Below are 20,968 nucleotides of genomic sequence, written 5' to 3' on the forward strand. Positions count from 1 at the left end.
AGGATCTGTGTGGCAAGAACAGGAATCTACAGTGACTCAACAGCTGACTCAGTTCCTAGTAGCTCCTCATGGTAATGACATCGCAGCTGCTTTGTTGAATCATGTACCACAGGAAGTTTAGCCCAAAGAATCTCCTTATACCTTTGCCCCTCCATCCATCAATCTTCCATCCATCGATCTTCTACCTGTCTATCCATTTATCCATGCAATAATTGAAGATTGAGCACTTACTGTGAGGTAGGCACTGGGCTAGGTACTGGGACAGCAGGAGGAATGATTGCACACAACCATAATGAATAACCACAGGTCATCTCCACACATTTCAGAGTGAGGACTCTTGTGTGGTGGAGGCCAAAATACAGTGGGGAGGGACTAGAGAATAATTCACAGAAACCTCAGCATGCCATGCTTGGGTAGTTCACAGAATGATTTTTAACTACTTGTCTCCTTCTAAACCTCTGAAGTTGGGGCACAACACTCCTCCCCCTGAGCTCTGCTTGCTCTCCCTGTGAAGTCTTGGTTTTCAGCCTGCTTCTGCATGGGGTCTAGGCTGTGGGTGGCGGGCATTAGGGAGTTTGAGGTGTTTCCATCCCAGGTGAGAGCAGAGAGAGGAGCTCAGGTGGAAGGCAGTCTGCCTTCATCTCTGTTGGGCTGCATATGTATTTTTGTTCGCTAAGGCTGCTGTAACAAAACACTACAATCTGGGTGTATTAAACAACAGAAATTTATTCTCTCACAGTTCTGGAGGCTAGAAGTCCAAGGTCAAAGTGACAGGGAACTTGGAAGCCACACTACTTCCTTCTGAGAGCTGTGTTGGTTCCTTCTGAGAGCTGTGAGGGAGAATCTGTTTCAGGCTTTTCATCAGGCTTCTTGTGGTTTGCTAACAATCTTTGGCTGTCCTTGGCTTTTAGAGTCACCGCCCCAATCTCTGCCTTCATTTTCACATGGCATTCTTATGTGTGTGTCTCTGGGTCTAAATTTTTCTTTTTAATAAGGATATCAGTCATATGGGATAAAGGCCCACTCTAATGACTTAACTAATTATATCTACAATGACCCTATTTCCAAATAAGGTCACATTCTAAGGTACTGGGAGTTAGAATTTAGTGTATGAATATTAGGGGGACAAAGTTCTACCCATAACATCATGCTTCTGACTTTATCCTCTTCTTCCTGCCATCAGCAGTGTCTAAGAAAAAGAGGTCAGAGTGATTTGTGCTGGAGAGCAGCATGGCCCGTGGAAGTCTCAGGGACAGCTGCAGAAATGAGGAGCAGCAGGTAGCGGGTGCCAGGGATTTTTGTCTTCTATGCTTTTGTGCTCAGAGATAGCAGGAACCTGAAGGGGAAGAAAACCCCAAGCATGCAGCCCTTTAGCCTGGGATACAGTTACCAGAGGAGAGCCGGGGGCAGATTGCCCCTAGGATATGGGTGAGGCAATCCCTTGGGTATGAGGGAAAGGCGAGAATAGGGATCAGAGCCCAGAGTTCTGAGACTTTTGGGTAGTATTATGGGCAGGAATTGGAGTATGAAAGTGCTCACGAGGGCACCTGGGGTGACTGAGGCTGTGTGAATGACCTGGTGTTCATGTGTGCAGCCATCCGAGATTCGCTGAGATTCTCTTAATCACATCCTCTTTGAAACATAGATGCATTTAATTAAAAAGCATAATTAAAGTGGGACATTGTAATAGAGTACTTGTAGAGTCTGACAGATAATTTTAAAAAAGAAAATAAGGGATATTTACCTTACCAAATATTAAAATTTAAGATAAATTATTGTCATCAAAAAATATGTTTTGGTACATGATTGAATTTCTCAAAGGAATAGGCTAGATGTCAGGAATGGACACAGTATGTTTACATACTTAAAAAAATTTTTTTAAATTTTATTTTTGTAAGCACTATCTTTTTTTTTGAATTTTATATTTTTTATACAATAGGTTTTCATTAGTCATCAATTTTATACACATCAGTGTATACATGTCAATCCCAATCACCCAATTCATCACACCACCCGCCCCACCCCCACACCACTTTCCCCCCTTGGTGTCCATACATTTGTTCTCTACATCTGTGTCTTAATTTCTGCCCTGCAAACCAGTTCATCTGTACCATTTTTCTAGGTTCCACATATATGCATTAATATACGATATTTGTTTCCTCTTTCTGACTTACTTCACTCTGCATGACAGTCTCTAGATCCATCCAGATCTCAACAAATGAACAATTTCTTTCCGTTTTATGGCTGAGTAATATTCCATTGTATATACGTAACACATCTTTTTTTTAAACATCTTTATTGGAGTATAATTGCTTTACAATGGTGTGTTAGTTTCTGCTTTACAACAAAATGAATCAGTTATATGTATATACATATGTTCCCATATCTCTTCTCTCTTGCGTCTCCCTCCCTCCCACCCTCCCTATCCCACCCCTCCAGCGGTCAAAAAGCACAGAGCTGATCTCCCTGGGCTATGCGGCTGCTTCCCACTAGCTATCTACCTTACGTTTAGTAGTGTATATATGTCCATGCCTCTCTCTCATTTTGTCACAGCTTACCCTTCCCCCTCTCCATATCCTCAAGTCCATTCTCTAGTAGGTCTGTGTCTTTATTCCCGTCTTACCCCTAGGTTCTTCATGATGTTTTTTTTTCTTAAATTCCATATATATGTGTTAGCATACGGTATTTGTCTCTCTCTTTCTGACTTACTTCACTCTGTATGACAGACTCTAGGTCTATCCACCTCATTACAAATAGCTCAATTTCGTTTCTTTTTATGGCTGAGTAATATTCCATTGTATATATGTGCCACATCTTCTTTATCCATTCATCCGATGATGGACACTTAGGTTGTTTCCATCTCTGGGCTATTGTAAATAGAGCTGCAATGAACATTTTGGTACATGACTCTTTTTGAATTATGGTTTTCTCAGGGTATATGCCCAGTAGTGGGATTGCTGGGTCATATGGTAGTTCTATTTGTAGTTTTTTAAGGAAACTCCATACTGTTCTCCCCAGTGGCTGTATCAGTTTACATTCCCACCAACAGTGCAAGAGGGTTCCCTTTTCTCCACACCCTCTCCAGCATTTATTGTTTCTAGATTTTTTGCTGATGGCCATTCTGACTGGTGTGAGATGATATCTCACTGTAGTTTTGATTTGCATTTCTCTAATGATTAGTGATGTTGAGCATTCTTTCATGTGTTTGTTGGCAATCTGTATATCTTCTTTGGAGAAATGTCTATTTAGGTCTTCTGCGCATTTTTGGATTGGGTTGTTTGTTTTTTTGTTATTGAGCTGCATGAGCTGCTTATAACTTTTGGAGATTAATCCTTTGTCAGTTGCTTCATTTGCAAATATTTTCTCCCATTCTGAGGGTTGTCTTTTGGTCTTGTTTATGGTTTCCTTTGCTGTTCAAAAGCTTTGAAGTTTCATTAGGTCCCATTTGTTTATTTTTGTTTTTATTTCCATTTCTCTAGGAGGTGGGTCAAAAAGGATCTTGCTGTGATTTATGTCATAGAGTGTCCTGCCTCTGTTTTCCTCTAAGAGTTTGATAGTGTCTGGCCTTACATTTAGGTCTTTAATCCATTTTGAGCTTATTTTTGTGTTCGGTGTTAGGGAATGATCTAATCTCATACTTTTACATGTACCTATCCAGTTTTCCCAGCACCACTTATTGAAGAGGCTGTCCTTTCTCTGCTGTACATTCCTGCCTCCTTTATCAAAGATAAGGTGACCATATGTGCATGGGTTTATCTCTGGGCTTTCTATCCTGTTCTATTGATCCATCTTTCTGTTTTTGTGCCAGTACCATACTGTCTTGATTACTGTAGCTTTGACGTACCACATCTTCTTTATCTATACATCTGTCAATGGGTATTTAGGTTGCTTCCATAACCTGGCTATTGTAAATAGTGCGGCAATGAACATTGGGGTGCATGTGTCTTTTTGAATTATGGTTTTCTCTGGGTATATGCCTGGTATTGGGATTGCTAGATCATAAGGTAATTCTACTTTTAATTTTTTAAGGAACCTCCACACTGTTTTCCATATGACTGTATCAATTTACATTCCCACCAACAGTGCAAGAGGGTTCCCTTTTCACCAGACCCTCTCAACAACAGCATTTGCTGTCTGTAGACTTTCCGATGATGCCCATTCTAACTGGTTTGAGGTGATACCTCATTGTATTTGCATTTCTCTAATAATTAGTGATGTTGAGCAGCTTTTCATGTGCTTCTTGGCCATCTGTATGTCTTCTTTGGAGAAATGTCTATTTAGGTCTTTTGCCCATTTTTGAATTGGGTTGTTTTTATTTTAGTATTGATCTGCATGAGCTGTTTATATATTTTGGAGATTAATCCTTTGTCCATTGATTTGTTTGCAAATATTTTCTCCCATTCTGAGTGTTGTCTTTTTGTCTTGTTTATGGTTTCCATTGCTGTGCAAAAGCTTTGAAGTTTCATTAAGTCCCAGTTGTTTATTTTTGGTTTTATTTCCAGTACTCTAGGGGTGGATCAAAAAAGATCTTGCTGTGATTTGTGTCAAAGAGTGTTCTTCCTATGTTTTCCTCTTAGAGTTTTACTGTGTTCGGTCTTACATTTAGGTCTCTAATCCATTTTGAATTTAGTTTTGTGTATGCTGTCAGGGAGTGTTCTAATTTTATTCTTTTACATGTAGCTGTCCAGTTTTCGTAGCTTATTTCGTAGCTTATTGAAGAGACTGTCGTTTCTCCATTGTATATCCTTGCCTTCTTTGTCATAGATTAGTTGACCATAGGTGCGTGGGTTTATCTGTGGGCTTTCTATCTTGTTCCATTTATCTATGTTTCTGTTTTTGTGCCAGTACCGTATTGTCTTGATTACTGTAGCTTTATGGTATAGTCTGACGTCAGGGAGTCTGATGCCTCCAGCTCCGTTTGTTCCCCTCAGGACTGCTTTGGCTATTTGGCGTCTTTTTTGTCTCCATACAAATTTTAAGATTTTTTTGTCCTAGTTCTGTAAAAAATGCCATTGGTAATTTGATAGGGATTGCACTGAATCTGTAGATTGCTTTGGGTAGTATAGTGATATTCACAGTAGTGATTCTTCCAATCCAAGAACATGGTATATCTCTCCATCTGTTGGTATCATCTTTAATTTCTTTCATCAGTGTCTTATACTTTTCTGCATACAGGTCTTTTGTCTCCCTAGGTAGGTTCATTCCTAGGTATTTTATTATTTTTGTTGCAGTGGTAAATGGGAGTGTTTCCTTAATTTCTCTTTCAGATTTTTCATCATTAGTGTATAGGAATGCAAGAGATTTCTGTGCATTAATTTTGTATCCTGCAACTTTACCAAATTGATTGATTAGCTCTAGTAATTTTCTGATGGCATCTTTAGGATTCTCTATGTATAGTATCATGTCATCTGCAAACAGTGACAGTTTTACTTCTTTTCCAGTTTGTATTCCTTTTATTTCTTTTTCTTCTCTGATTGCCATGGCTAGGACTTCCAAAAGTATGTTGAATAACAGTGGTGAGAGTGCACATCCTTGTCTTGTTCCTGATCTTAAAGGAAATGCTTTCAGGTTTTCACCATTGAGAATGATGTTTGCTGTAGGCTTGTCATATATGGCCTTTATTTTGTTGAGGTAGGTTCCCTTTATGCCCACTTTCTGGAGAGTTTTTATCATAAATGGGTGTTGAATTTTGTCAAAAGCATTTTCTGCATCTATTGAAAGGATCATATGGTTTTATTCTTCAATTTGTTAATATGGTGTATCACATTGATTGATTTGCTTATATTGAAGAATGCTTGCATCCCTGAGATAACTCCCACTTGGTCATGGTGTATGATCCTTTTAATCTGTTGTTGGATTCTGTTTGCTAGTATTTTGTTGAGGACTTTTGCATCCATATTCATCAGTGATGTTGGTCTGTAATTTTCTTTTTTTGTAGTATCATTGTCTGGTTTTGGTATCAGGTGATGGTGGCCTCATAGAATGAGTTTGGGAGTATTCCTTCCCCTGCAATTTTTTTGGAAGAGTTTGAGCAGGATGGGTGTTAGCGCTTCTCTAAATGTTTGATAGAATTCACCTGTGAAGCCATCTGGTCCTGGACTTTTGTTTGTTGGAAGATTTTAAATCACAGTTTCAATTTCATTACTTGTGATTGGTCTGTTGATATTTTCTGTTTCTTCCTGGTTCAGTCTTGGAAGGTTATACCTTTCTAAGAATTTGTCCATTTCTTCTAGGTTGTCCATTTCATTGGCATAGAGTTGCTTGTAGTAGTCTCTTAAGATGCTTTGTATTCCGGCAGTGTCTGTTGTAACTTCTCCTTTTTCATTTCTCATTTTATTGATTTGAGTCCTCTCCCTCTTTTTCTTGATGAGTCTGGCTAATGGTTTATCAATTTTGTCTATCTTCTCAAAGAAGCAGCTTTTAGTTTTATTGATCTTTGCTATTGTTTTCTTTGTTTCTATTTCATTTATTTCTGCTCTGATCTTAATGATTTCTTTCCTTCCACTAACTTTGGGTTTTGTTTGTTCTTCTTTCTCTAGTTCCTTTAGGTGTAAGGTTAGATTGTTTATTTGAGATTTTTCTTGTTTCTTAAGGTAGGCTTGTATAGCTATAAACTTCCCCCTTAGAACTGCTTTTGCTGCATCCCATAGGTTTTGGATGGTCGTGTTTTCATTGTCATTTGTCTCTAGGTATTTTTTTATTTCCTCTTTGATTCCTTCAGTGATCTCTTGGTTATTTAGTACCATATTGTTTAGCCTACATGTGTTTGTGTTTTTTACGGTTTTTTCCCTGTAATTCATTTCTAATCTCCTAGTGTAGTGGTCAGAAAAGATGCTTGATATGATTTCAGTTTTGCTAAATTTACTGAGGCTTGATTTGTGACCCAAGACGTGATCTATCCTGGAGAATGTTCCATGCACACTTGAGAAGAAAGTGTAATCTGCTGTTTTTGGATGGAATGTCCTATAAATATCATTTAATTCTATCTGGTCTATTGTGTCATTTAAAGCTTCTGTTTCCTTATTTATTTTCATTTTGGATGATCTGTCCATTGGTGTAAGTGAGGTGTTAAAGTTCCCCACTATTATTGTGTTACTGTCAATTTCCTCTTTTATAGCTCTTAGCAGTTGCCTTATGTATCGAAGTGCTCCTATGTTGGGTGCATATATATTTATAATTGTTATATCTTCTTCTTGGATTGATCCCCTGTTCATTATGTAGTGTCCTTCCTTGTCTCTTGTAACATTCTTTATTTGAAAGTCTATTTTATCTGATATGAGTATTGCTACTCCAGCTTTCTTTTGATTTCCATTTGCATGGAATATCTTTTTCCATCCCCTCACTTTCAGTATGAATGTGTCCCTAGGTCTGAAGTGGGTCTCTTGTAGCCAACATATATGTGGGCCTTGTTTTTGTATCCATTCAACAAGCCTGTGTCTTTTGGTTGGAGCATTTAATCCATTCACATTTAGGGTAAATATCTACATGTATGTTCCTATGACCATTTTCTTAATTGTTTTGGGTTTGTTTTTGTAGGTCCTTTTCTTCTCTTATATTTCTCAGTTAGAGAAGTTCCTTTAGCATTTGTTGTAGAGCTGGTTTGGTGGTGCTGAATTCTCTCAGCTTTTGCTTGTCTGTAAAGCTTTTGATTTCTGCATTGAATCTGAGTGAGATCCTTGCCGGGTAGAGTAATCTTGGTTGTACGTTTTTCCCTTTCATCACTTTAAGTATATCATGCTACTCCCTTCTGTCTTGTAGAGTTTCTGCTGAGAAATCAGCTGTTAACCTTATGGGAGTTCCCTTGTATGTTATTTGTCATTTTTCCCTTGCTGCTTTTAATAATTTTTCTTTGTCTTATTTTTTGCCAATTTGATTAGTATGTGTCTCAGCGTGTTTCTCCTTGGGTTTATCCTGTATTGGACTCTCTGCACTTCCTGGACTTGGGTGGCTATTTCCTTTCCCATGTTAGGGAAGTTTTTGACTATAATCTCTTCAAATATTTTCTCGGGTCCTTTCTCTCTCTCTTCTCCTACTGGGACCCGTATAATGCAAATGTCGTTGCGTTTAATGGTGTCCCAGAGGTCTCTTAGGCTGCCTTCATTTCTTTTCATTCTTTTTTCTTTATTCTGTTCTGCAGCAGTGAATTCTACCATTCTGTCTTCCAGGTCACTTATCCATTCTTCTGCCTCAGTTATTCTGCTATTGATTCCTTCTAGTGTAGTTTTCATTTCAGTTATTGTATTGTTCATCTCTTTTTGTTTGTTCTTTAATTCTTCTAGGTCTTTGTTAAACATTTCTTGCATCTTTTGGATCTTTGCCTCCATTCTTTTTCTGAGGACATGGATCATCTTCACGATCATTATTTTGAATTCTTTTTCTGGAAGTTTGCCTATCTCCAATTCTTTTAGTTGTTTTTCTGGGGTTTCATCTTGTTCCTTCATCTGGTACATAGCCCTCTGCCTTTTCATCTTGTCTATCTTTCTGTGAATGTGGTTATTGTTCCCCAGGCTGCAAGATTGTAATGTTTCTTGCTTCTGCTCTCTTTTTCAGATTCTTTTCCCTTATAGTTTATTACAAAATATTGAGCATAGTTCTCTGTGCTATACAGTAGGTCTTTGTTGGTTATTTATTTTATGTATAGTAGTGTGTATATGTTAATCCCAAACTCCTAATTTATCCCTCCCTCCCTTCCCCTTTGATAACTATAAGTTTGTTTTCTAAGTCTGTGGGTCTATTTATGTTTTGTATATAAGTTAATTTGTATCATTTTTCTTTTAGATTGCTCATACAAGCAACATCATATGATATTTGTCTTTCTCTGTCTGGCTTACTTCACTTAGTATGATAATCTCTAGGTCCATCCATGTTGCTGCAAATGGCATTATTTTGTGCTTTTTTATGGCTGAGTAATATTTCGTTGTACATATATATACCACATCTTCTTTACCCTTTCATCTGTTGATGGACATTTAGATTGCTTCCATATCTTGACTATTATAAATGAACATTGGTGTGCAAGTATCTTTTCAAATTATGGTTTTCTGTGGTTATATGCCCAGGGGTGGGTTTGCAGGATCATATAGTAGTTTATTTTTAGTTTTTTAAGGAACCTCTATAGTGACTGAACCAACTTACATTCCCATCAACAGTGTAGGAGGGTTCCTTTTTCTCCACACCCTCTCCAGTATTTATTATTTGTAGACTTTTTGATGATAGCCATTCTGACCTATGTGTGGTGATACCTTATTGTAGTTTGATTTGCATTTCTCTAATAATTAGTGATATTGAGCATCTTTTCATGTGTGTGTTGGCCACCTGTATGTCTTGTTTGAAGAAAGTCTATTTAGATATGAGCATTTTTTGATTAGGTTGTTTGTTTGTTTTTTATATTGAGCTGTATGAGCTGTTTCCATATTTTGGAGATTAATCTCTTGTTGGTTGCATCGTTTCAGCAGCCCCATTTTAAGCTGTCATTTCAGTAGATATAAAAGTACCAGTACCTAAGAATATATGACAGGGGTGTTTATGGAAGTACTGTTTGCTGTGGCAAAATATCCGTTAATGATAAAATGGCCAAATAAACTTGGTGCCTCCACGCTGTGGGATATTATGTAACTATCACAAAGAATAAATAAGTTAGATCTATCAACATATTCACATGGAGAAATGTTAATATATTAAGTGCAAAATCAAGTTTTTTCCAAATGTGTATACCATAATTGCATTTTTGTAAAAAAGTTGAATAAGCAAATAAAGTTCAAGACTCATGCCTGTTCTGGGTTTGCATGTATTTATAACAGCTTGGACAAGTATGGCTTAACAGCATAAATTCCCTCAGGTAATATGAATGAGAGGGAGTGATTTTTATCTTATTGTTTCTATACTTTTGGTTGGTCTGCTTTTTACAAGAATCATGTTTTTGCTTTTTTAATTAAAAGGAATTGGTTAAAGGCAATTTTTTTATTTATTTATTTTTTGCGGTATGTGGGCCTCTCACTGTTGTGGCCTCTCCCGTTGTGGAGCACAGGCTCCAGATGCGCAGACTCAGAGGCCATGGCTCACAGGCCCAGATGCTCCACAGCATGTGGGATCTTCCCAGACCGGGGCACGAACCCGTGTCCCCTGCATCGGCAGGCGGACTCTCAACCACTGTGCCACCAGGAAAGCCCTAAAGGCACTTTTAAAGTGAAAAAAAGGACAAAGTGCTTAAAATATTTCTATGACTCACTGGGCCCTCAGGTTAAAGTCCACTCTCTTTAATGGACTCACAAGGACCCTGGAATCTGATGTCTGCCTACAGCACCAGCCTTTTTCCCCTTTATTCTGCTCTTTCTCCTCTGTTCTCCAGCTGTGCAGGACCAGGAGCATTCTTGGCAGCATTATTCCCTCCTACATACCTGGATCTCACTTCCCATGGGAATCCCTGAGACTGGGCAAAGTACCCACCTTACAGGTCCTATAGCTCCTTGCACCTATGTCCCTGATGGTATTGCTGTATTGCCTGTTTACTTAGTTTTATCCCCACTAGATGGTAAGTACCAAGAATGGAGGAATAGCTTTTGTCATGGTGTCCCCAGTGCCTTGTCTAGCTCATTGTAGGTACTAAACACAATAAATATTTGTTGAATAAATAAAGGAAAGAAGAACAAAATGAATGAATGTCAGGCACTAGAGATACAAAGGAGAAAACATAGTCTGTGCTCTCAAAATTGCATGATGGAGAGACAGGCATGTAAACAGCCCATTTATAAAAGAAAGAGATGATTATTGTTATAGGACAGAGGGAACATAAGCTACCTAAAGTTACCTGGAGAAAGTCTGGAAGATTTCATAAGTGAGGAAACATTTAACCAGAGATTTGAAGGATAAATAGACATTTACCAGGAAAATAAGAGGATGGAGTGATGTTTCTGGCCCAAGAACCAGCCCCTTCAAGAGCACAGAGGCATGAAAGAGCAAAACATATTCTGAAATACTTCAGTAGATTTGGTGCTGCTTGAGTTTAAAGTTCAGGTTGGGAAAAGGAGTATAAGAAATATCATAAATGGAAGCAGCTATATTGATGAAGGTCTCTGCTTGGCCATGCACATGAGTTTAAAGTTTACATGGGAAACTACTGAGGAAGATTTTAAGCAGGAGTGTGATATGAGAGGTTTTAGATCATACTGACAGATACGAAGTTTGGGGCAGGAGATAATCATCAGATAAGGGGAGATTGGCCAGGAGTGCAACAGAAAGGAGGTTACTACAACCTTCTATTGGAGAAGTAATCTGGGCTGAACCACAACAGAGACTAGCCTTCAAAGGGGACGGATTGGTGAAGTACTAAGGAGGTCAAGTTGACATGACTCAGTGTTTGATGGGCTGGAGTGGTCAAAAGTCAAAGTGACCCCTCAAATTTCTGATTTGGCAACTTCAGAAATATCACAAGAAATATCAGAGGAGAAGCAAGTCTGAGAAAGGTAGAAAACAAGCTCAGTTTGGATCATGCTGAGAGTATTCATCTCCTAGGGCTTAAGTTCAAAAACTGCATGGCTCAAATCAACAGAAATTTACTCTCTCACAGTTCTGGAGGCTGGAAGACCAAAATCAAGATGGTCAGCAGGGCCATGCTCCCTCCAAAGGCTGTAGAGGAGGATCCTTCTTTTCTTGCCTCTTCTTAGTTTCCGGGTGGTTGCTCTCAATCTTCAGTGTTCCTGGGCTTGCAGCTCTAATCTCTGCCTCTGCCATCAAATGAACTTCTCCCTGTGTGTCTCTATCTTCATATGGAATTTTCCTCTTCTTATAAGGACTAGTCATATTTGATTAGGACCCCCCCTACCAACCTCATCTTAACCTGATTATATGTGCAAAGACCCTATTTCCAAATAAGGTCACATACACAGGTACTGGGCATTAGGACTGCAAAACATATTTTTGGGAGACTCAATTCAACCCATTACACTGAATTTAAAGGGTGGTGGGACCTTTGGTGGAGGTGTCCAGGAGGCGCCTCAATAGAGGGTTCAGGGGAGAGTCTTGGTCTACATATCTTTAATTAGAATATACCAGCAAAGAGACAGCATGAAGTAATCACAGCAAATACGTAAGTGGCCTGAGAAGAGAAACCTTGGGAAAGTCAAGGTTATGGAGCTGCAAGGGCCAGAGGATCCCATGCAAGAGATGACTGAGAAGGAAGGGTCAGAGTGTAAGTGTCTGCAAGGGACTCTTGTGCTGACCATCTTGACTCATGTTAGGGGTGTTTGAACCCAGGCTGTCTGGAACTAGAGTCTACTCATTGAAGCCCTTCATCGTACTCATGAGCTTTGCCAATTTCTTGTTGAAATTTCTTGTCTACTCAGCAAGTTTAGACCAAGAGAGGGGACAAGAATGATGTGGACAGTTAGAAAGCCCTCAGGGGGCCTGCTGTCATGTTCCAGGAATTAGGATACAACTTTGGCTTTGAGGAGAAAAATAACTGAATTTAACAAGAAATGCAGCAGAGCCTGCGTACCCAGTGTCATCACTACCCTGTGAGCTCTACATGTCTTCTGGGCTGAGTTCAGCTGTCACCACGTGCAGGCCTACAAAGGACATGGACTCACAGACTGAGCCCCTTTTTTCAATTAGTGAATTATGCATCAGAACATAACTCATAACCTATGGGGATTGACAGGGCCCCCAAAGATAATCCAGTTTGACTCTGATTTCACAGGTGAGAAGCCAGAGGCCGAAAAGGCAGAGCAAGGACTATGGCAGATTAAAGATAACTACAAATTCTTTGACACTTCTCCCATTGTGAGTGAGAACTATATCCCTCCCCATGAATCTGGACAGGCTCTGTGACTGCTTAGCTAATAGAAAGCTGCCTAAGTGACACTGTGCCAGTTTCTGGACTCAGGTCTTAAGAGGCTAGCAGCTTCCACTTCCCGCTCTGTGAACATGGACACTTTGAACACAGATGTCATGCTTTGAGGAAGCCCAAATAACCCCATAGAGACACATAGGAGAGGAATTGAGACCCCTGGTCAACAGTGCCTGGTGACAGTCAGCATTTTGTGCCAACTTGGAAGTGGATCCTCTAGCTCCAGTCAAGTGTCTTCTGCTGAAAACTCATGGAACAAGAACAGCCATCTCTGCATAGCCTTGCCCCAAATGCAGATTTATGAGAAAATTAAATGCTTGTTGCTATTTTAAGGCACTAAGTGTGGGATGGTTTGTTATGTAGCCATAGATAATCAGAAGAAGGTGCTCTGACCCTCAGCCAATGTTTCTTTCACACTAGTGCTCACTGTCTCCCTTTGGGTCATGCAGACCACTCACCAGTCGCAGTGGTCTGTGAATCTGGAAAAACTGGTGCATTACCCTGCATGAGGAATGCTCGATGATTGCAGGTCTTCAGCAAAAGTCACCAAACCTAATGATCATGAGAATCCCTGGGATCTGGGGCTTAAGTATATAGATTCTTGAGGCCCATCCCAGTTGTATATTGAATTAGAATCCTTAAGTGTGTGACATTTCTATTTTTTAAAGCTTCCCAGGTGATTCTGATGATCAGCCAGCTTTGGAAACCATCAATCATGATTTATGCATGAGCAATTTGGAGAAATGTCCCAGCATCACTGACATGCACAGATTATCCTAAACTAGGCATTTCTGGAATTTTTCTATTTGTATTAAGATTCCTGAGCAGAATGAGTTATTCCTACTTCCTGGTTAAGCCAATCTGAGGCCAAGTTCTTAGCATAGTTACCCTTCATTTAACTTGGTGTTGGCCTAGGATCCTCAGTGTAGATGTTTCTGATGACCCTGGACCAGGCTAATGTGTGTAAATAAAAGGAAGGGACTAATTAGTCATTAGTGTTGTTTGCCAAATATTTATTTGAAGAGGCTCTCTCCTTTTCTTGGCATATAATAGGAGTGCATTTCCTGGCCCCTGCAATTGAATAGAACCAAATAAATACCTCTGGCAAATGAACAGAAGATGTGTGTCACTCTTGGGCCAGCACATTTTATTACAAGTCCAAGACCCTCCAGAATTCTCTTTTCATCTGCATTATGAGTTGCAATGTTCCGGATGGTGGTTGTTCTATCAACACGGGCTCCTGAGTGACAATGATGTACAGAACCTCCTTGTTTACCCTACAAGGTTTGTTGATGTTTGTTATTGTAGCATAACCCAGAATAGTCTGATTGGTATAGCCAGAAATGGTAGGCTTATCACTCTGAAGCCTCCTCTCTCTTATGTTTACTGGTTAGAAGCATACTCTATAACCAATTTGAATTTTTATGTTTTTCCACTTTAAAGACATTAATTACAAAGTTCTATTCCCGTTCTTGCATGAACGAACACTTTTCCTCCCAGAAAACTTGTCAGGGACCTGTCTATTCTCAGAACAGACAGTAGGTACTGAGAACATGATGTTACCTGTTGAAAGGTTATGGCTTTTGTTTGCCTATTCCATGGGACTCTGATAATTATGAATGCTGGGGCATAAACTAAATCATAGAAGATTCTACTTAAATGTTTCAAATACTATGTGAAATATTGTCTTTTTAAAAGGCTGTCTTACAAGGCATGTTTCCTGATTTTTCTGAAAAGCTGCTGGTGTGAGATAATGTCTCTGTCAGTGAATGAGTGTAGGTTTTCTAGACCCAGCAATAGTGTGCTCTATATTAAGACTATTTTCAGACATCATTTTTCTCTCACATTGTGGTAGAGAAGTTGAGAGCCCTGATATTCAAAGGGAGGAAGTGTTACTTTGTCTCCTGAGCCAGCATGTGGGGCTGCATCTATGCAGCTGTGACTTGTTATTGATTATTATTCTTTTCCTTAGAAAAAGAACATAAAATGAGGGGATGCTTTCTTTCATCTTGTTTGCAAAAATAGTCACCAATTCTTTCTGGTATCCTGGGTAGTAGGTTTTCTTTATTATTTAACAAGTAATTAAGTCTCTCCCTACTTGATCTATACTTGAATTTAGCTTCTGAATTTAGAAGTTCTAACAATTTATTCAAGTAATGTGTATATATTCTGTTAATAATTCAAATATTGCAAATAATGTTGAAATCCCTCTTTGCCACATCCCATTTCCCATTCTCCTTCCCAGGGTGGATTGCTGTTACTAATTTTATGTGCATGTCTTTAAATTTTTATACACATATTTATACATAATAAATGTACCTTCAAAATTATATAGCATTTTTGTGTGTTTTAATTTACTTTACATACATGGAATTTGTTGTACATACTGTCTGCAAATTGCTTTCTTCACTTAACATATCTTAGAGAGTTATTCAAGTCAGTATAAATCTCATTATTTTCTATAATGTGGATTTGACATAGTACATTTAATAATTTCCCTATTTAAAACACTAAGGTTATTTCTCAGATTTTGTATTATATATAGTGTGACCACAAACATCTTCATATATGTGACTTTGTGCACATATGTGAATGTTGACTTAGAGTCGACACAGGAAAATGTAATAGTTTTGTCAAAGCTTTCATTTTATTTTATTAAAAAATATTATTTTAAAAATGTGGTAAAATATACACAACATTACAATTTTAACCATTTTCAGTAGCATTAAGTTCATTCACATACTGTGTAACCATCACCACAATCTATCCACGGAAATTTTTTCATCTTGGAAAATTGAAATTCTGTATCTATTACACATTAAACCCATTTCCCCCTACCCTAATTCCCAGACCATGACCATTCTACTTTCTGATTCTGAATTTGACTACCCTAAGTACCTCGTTTGGGTGGAATCATACATTATTTGTCCTTTTGTTATTGGCTTATCTCACTTGTCATATGTCTTCAGTGTTCATCTATGTTGAAGTGTTTGTCAGAATTTCCTTCCTTTTTAAGGCTGAATAATATTTTATTGTATGTATGTACCTCATTTTGTTTTGGAACTTTCATTTTAATGGATTCTCCTCAATCTCCCTTCAAGTGGCTGCATCATTACATAAGAGCAGCCATTTCCCCCTATTTTTGCCAAAATTCTACATTAAGAAACTTCTTGAAGACAAAAGTGATCTTTCATTTTAATTTCCATTTCTCCAATTAATAGTGAGATTAAACTGTTTTTATATTTTTATTTCTGTAAATTACTTCTTTACAATCTTTTCTCACTTTCCTATTGGATTATCTTTTTCTCATTGATTTATTGCAGTTCTTTATATATTCTGCATACTCTCCTTTGTCGGTCATATTCATTGCAATTATTTTCTCTGAGTATGTCTCTTTTAACTTGGTGGCTGTTTTCCTGCTTGCCCCATTACCTCTGTTTTCCATTAGTCAAGTTCTTCTATTCCTTGAGTTTGGCACCTCTTTTTAATGGTGTTAGCTTTCCTCAAATGTTTAATGATTTGTGATTGTGAACGATTCTTTGTATTTTTTTTCCCTTTTAACGGCTATGCATGCATTCTTGTTTGCAAGCCTGCATAGGATAGGTGAGAGGAAGGAGAGAGGGGCATTGCATGCTGCTGTGCTTGTAGTCTAGTGTGCATAAAGTGAGCCTAGGCAGAAGCAAATTGCTGCCAGGTATGTTACTCTGATAGACTCTTAGGCAGGAGAGCTCCTCATACTTGCAAGGGGCTGTGAGTTGCCCAAGGCAAGTCTGTTTTTCTGTCCAAGCACACATGCTCATTGCTCATCTCTGAGTGCAGACAGCTCTGTCATCTGCTGCCTGATCCAAGTAGATCAGTCCAAGTAAGACGAATGGGTGGGAAGATGGGAAGGTGGAAGGAGAGGAAGGATTCCACAAACCTGATGGCTCTTAGTGTGGAACCTTAGATACTAACCCAGTTAGTGATTCCTGGATCGCTCCTTCTCTACCTACTCCTCCTGGTAGGCTGTGCCTTGTCTTTGCTTCACCTTTCGTAGCTGCCTGTATGCATTTTGGTTGTGGTTTTCTTCTTCAATCCAATCCTATCTGTATCCCAGGTTTTAGTAATTGTTTTCCTGATTTCTGGTCCGCTGAGCAGGATTGTGGGCCTTGGCAAGCAGCTCTTAATTTTTCCTTTCTGTCTCCCTCACTTTCAGGAACCCAGGCTCTCTATGAGAGCCAAGGGACCTATAAGAATGGGAAAGGATCAGAAAGATTAATCATCTCAGTGAGTTTCAGTCAGTGTGTTATTTGATCCTGGTGTGACACCTACTGCATTTTGCTCTTTACCAATATACACAATACCCTGGAAAAATTTAGTTCTCATGGGCCATTACAATGAAAAGTAGAACTGGCATCTACATTTATGTTAACAGAGAATGTGGTTGTCCCCAGCTTTCATTAATCTTCTATCAGGAAATTTTCTCCTATGAGTGTTTGTATCAGTTTTCTTACATGATAAGAAAAAGTGAGCAAGGCTGAATTTTCTTTAAGACTAAACATTGAGAGATACTTAAATAAGTTGAAACAGAGAATAGAAGTTTATGTTATTAAATATAGTCAGAGGAGTTTTACTGGACTTTGTTCTTGGATCCAGAATTTTGAAAAAAGAATATTACCCCTAAGAGACCCTATTTATTCATCTTTCAATGGCTGGGAGAATTTTTCATCCTTGGTGAAATGACATGACATTCAAACACATTAACCTTTAAACTGCAAGGGGAAAAAGTCAAGAGTACCTCTCATTTGTTGAAGGAAGTGAAGGTATTTAGATTCAAACTAGACATATTTTCTTTTATCAAACTGCCCTGAGTTCAGTAAGAATACAGATGCATGGAAATTAAAAATATTTGATGGAAATGAATTCACTGTATTAGTCCCAGATTTTTTTTATGGATTCTCTCATTTCATCCTCACAGGAGTTTATTTATTTATTTTTAAATATTCTGTATTCTTTTTTAAAAAATTCTTTCTTTTCTTTCTTTCTTTCTTTCTTTCTTCTTTCTTTCTTTCTTTTGGCTGCATCTGGTCTTAGTTGGCATCTTTGTTGAGGCATGCAGGATCTTTGTTGAGGCATGCAGGATCTTTCATTGTGGATGTGGGCTTCTCTCTAGTTGTGGTGTGTGGGTTTTCTCTCTCTAGCTGTGGTGTGCAGGCTCCAGGGCACGTGGGCTCTGTAGTTTGTGGCACGCGGGCTCTCTCATTGAGGTGAGCAAGCTCAGAATTTGTGGCACATGGGCTTGGTTGCCCTGTGGCATGTGGGATCTTAGTTCCCCAACCAGGGATCGAACCTGCATACCCTGCATTGGAAGGCGGATTCTTTACCACTGGACGACCAGGGAAGTCCCAGTCCCAGACTTTTTTAGTGCATACAAGTCATTCTTTAAGTTTCTGTAGCAGTTCTTAGAATGGAAGTATCAGGATCTTCAGAAATGATGAAGATTAGCTCTAACAGTTTGACTGTTAAAAGTACGTTGTATCCACTGGGAAGAAGTCATACTCCTGGAGTTTTGGAGAAAAGGATATGCATACTAGACTAAACTATGAATATATTCCAAAGGCTTGATAACAACTTAGGCTCTTGGTACCAGTTCTATAATTAACAGGGACAAAATTGAAATGAAACCAGTAACAGGCCTATAAATGTTTTATAGAAACAACATTTATCAAAATGTGTTTTGATTTGCTTTGGTATTAAAGCTAAAAAGCCCAAATTTGGGGCTAGCAACAGACAGCAAGCAGACTATGAAATTTATAAACAGTTCACACATATAAGTGGCCCATCATTGGAAAAATGAAATGCCAAGCTGGACGGGGTGCCTTTGGAGGGTTACTGACTTATGGCTAGTGTCTGCAACAGTTTCTGGATTCCTAAATACCCAAGGATAGTTGTGCTAGATGGGCACAGGCACTGGTATCATCTGGCCAGACTACTTTTTTCCCATGTAAAAGGGATGATACTCTCTTTCATCTTTCTGCATGAGATTGTTTTCATCAGCATTCTGTGAGGGACCCTCATAGAGAGTGGTTGACTGGCTCGTCCAAGCAAAAGCTCTCCACAACACAATCCCTGTATACTTTGTGTTCAGAGTTTTGTCTATGGCATTTCAGCTCCCTAACTTGGATTTTCCGTGCTCTGTATTTGACGGTTGCATGAAGCATTTTTGATAATGAAACCTAAATCTTTGTTCCGGATAAATGTCATCTGTAAGTATATGCTTTTTAGCTTGGATTATTGCCTTATTTATTTTACGAACATTGTGTACACTAAGATATAATTTTTGGGTTTTTTTTTGTCCAGGGTCTGTGACAGATTCTAACTCCTCTGTCTCTAGCTTTGCTTTCTTACTTTATATGTGGAACACTCATCTCCAGTTGAGATATCTTTGGCACACATTTCTATCTTGCTGGCCCTCCTGCCTCTAAGCCATTTGTGACTGCTTAGAAGCATGTAGACAATTTTTTTCCAGCTCTAATGGATTAAGCCATCGTTCATGTTCTTAAAAAAATCCTTATAACTTATTTTATGCTGGGCAATTTTAAGACTTTCATTCTCAGTCCTTTAACATTCTATAGTCAGGCAAAGCCTGGAGGAGTGAGAAGAGAAGTTGACTTCTAAACTGTTATATATAATGGAACTAGTTCAAATCTTTTTATGAATTTTTTATCACAAAAGTATTATACATCTATTAGACAAAGCTAGAAAATAGAGAAAAAAACCACAATATCCAGAGAAAATGTGCATTAGTTTTGAGAGGTTTTTTTTTCCTAATTTTTTCTATACACTTAAATTGTGTAGTAGTTAGGGCAACAACTCAGATTTGTATCCACATTGCAAATTTCATATTACAATATAAACATTTCCTCATGTTAATACAAACTTCATAAACATTTGTAATGGCTTTAAGACATTTAATAATAGAGATGTACCATAATTTAACAACTCCTATATTGTTGAACATTTTGTTTCCAAATGTTCATGAGTGCACATAATGATGTAATGAACATCTTTGTGCTTATGGATTTTTAAAATTATTTTCTTAGGTTGGTAGTTTGCTGCCTAGAACTAGACTCAAAATTCCGGAAGTCTCTCCAACATAAATTTCAAATGTTTAAAGGAGAAAAACAGGGAAATCTGAATAAACCTCTTACATAACCATGGTACATTTAACAAAACTAAGAAATTGACATAGGTGCCATACATTAACTAAAATATAGACTTTTTCAGTATTTTATTTCCCCATTTTTCACTCATGTCTTTTTCCTGTTCTAGGACACAATCCGGGATACCATATTGTTTTTAGGGTTCAGATTTTAGAAAATGGTGACAGTAGCTTATTCAGAAAGGGAGCTGAGTTATGTGTTTTCTGGATCCTTGCTTAGCTCACAATGTCTTCCTCTTACTGAGTCATAAATGACAACCTTGTTGTGGGTGGGATTCTTGAGTCTTAGTTTTCCTCCTTTAAATATCTGAATATATTATCATGTTCCTTACACATTTTTTTCTTCAGTCTAGTCATTAAGAGCCCCTTGACTTTTCCTTCTATGATCTGGTTCCTCATATGATCTGGTTCCTTATATGATATTTGGCAAGGTTTCATAGCTCTGACTGCTTGTAGCTTGTCAGAACTTCACTGGTCATTTGCTGTCTAGAACTGGATCAACACTCAAGAAGTCTCACCAAGGGCTTCCCTGGTGGCATATTGGTTAAGAATCCACCTGCCAGTGCAGGGGACATGGGTTCAAGCCCTGGTCTGAGAAGATCCCAAATGCGGCGGAGCAACTAAGCCTGTGCGCCACAACTACTGAGCCTGAGCTCTAGACCACAGGAGCCACAACTACTGAAGCTCGCGTGCCTAAAGCCCATGCTCCGCAACAAGAGAAGCCACCGCAATGAGAAGCCCGCGCAACCGCAATGTAAAAGTAGCCTCCCAGCACCACCCTCCCTCCAAGGGGCAAAGAAACAAAGACCCAATGCAGCCAAAAATAAATAATAAATTAATAACTTTTTAAAAATGTCTCACCAACACAAAGTACATTCCATCTTCAACACTTGGCTTTTGACACAGCCCATGATTCTCATACA

The sequence above is a fragment of the Tursiops truncatus genome, chromosome 14 (assembly GCF_011762595.2).
Source record: "Tursiops truncatus isolate mTurTru1 chromosome 14, mTurTru1.mat.Y, whole genome shotgun sequence".
NCBI lineage: Eukaryota > Metazoa > Chordata > Mammalia > Artiodactyla > Delphinidae > Tursiops > Tursiops truncatus.